Raw genomic sequence first — 921 nt, forward strand, 5'->3', positions numbered from 1 at the left:
AGATGATGTTAATATAGAGCATGGGTTGCAAAGCCCTGAGTTAGGAGACTGGCTCTGAAATATGCTTTCTTTTTATTCCCTTTCACGTGTTGCTTTGGGACTATTTCCAGCTCCACCTCCAAACACTCATTTGTCTCAGTCCAATTTGGGTGGCCAGCCCTCCGTTCCCCTTGCTTCCTTCTCCTGAAGTCCTTTTGAACCTTCTTTTGCTTCCCAGCCTGGCCTCACTCAGAAGCCAAATAATTAGCGTCATTCGGGATTCTGCCTTGCCGCTTGCTGTGAGATAGCCCGGACCACTCGGACACCAAGACCTGGCTACCAAACCTCGACACAGCATCTTAAGCCGTCTTGGAAGAAGAGAAGGACCAAAAATACCCAGGTAGGAGAAATACCTGCATGGGTGTAGTGGCTGTGAAGGTGGTGAGAAATTAAGAACAATGTAATAACTATAATAAGTTACTGAATGCTGACTGTGGGCTACTTTCTAGATGCTTTCCATGCATTTATTTAAATCTTCAACAACCCTATAAAGTAGGTACTATTATGGTCATTCTTCTCTCCTATATGAGGAAATTGAAGCTCAGAGAAAATAAATACCACCAAGGTCAATTGCTGGTAATTGGCAAAGCCTACCTCCAAACTCATGTACTTTGGGCCAGGGGACCCTCTTTCTAACCATGACATTCTTCTGCCTCTTTTGAGAAATGCTCAGGTCTACTTAAGACTTGATTATTCACTGGATGTCCATAAAGGGAGAGTGAAAAGTCAGATTTCAGGTTGCTGGCATGGGCATTTGAGAGGATAGGGCTCCACGAATGAAACTGGAGCATTTGGGAGGAAAAAAACATTTGGCAGGGTATGAATTTGGACGTGTGGGGTTTGCTCTGCTGTGGGAGATGACTGGTATGGTTATGCATGAGG

At 44.6% G+C, this 921-nt stretch overlaps 1 long non-coding RNA gene across 1 annotated transcript in view; it reads left to right on the top strand.

Moving 5' to 3' along the window:
• LOC111726916 overlaps positions 1-471 on the top strand; it is an 8,681-nt gene extending 8,210 nt beyond the window's left edge. The window contains exon 4 of the long non-coding RNA XR_002774578.1: positions 218-471. This is a non-coding gene — a long non-coding RNA (uncharacterized LOC111726916). The remainder of the gene's footprint in view (positions 1-217) is intronic.
• Positions 472-921: the final 450 nt, after the last annotated feature.

The sequence above is a fragment of the Otolemur garnettii genome, unplaced genomic scaffold (assembly GCF_000181295.1).
Source record: "Otolemur garnettii isolate 467f Iridium unplaced genomic scaffold, OtoGar3 scaffold00086, whole genome shotgun sequence".
Classification (NCBI taxonomy): Eukaryota; Metazoa; Chordata; class Mammalia; order Primates; family Galagidae; genus Otolemur; species Otolemur garnettii.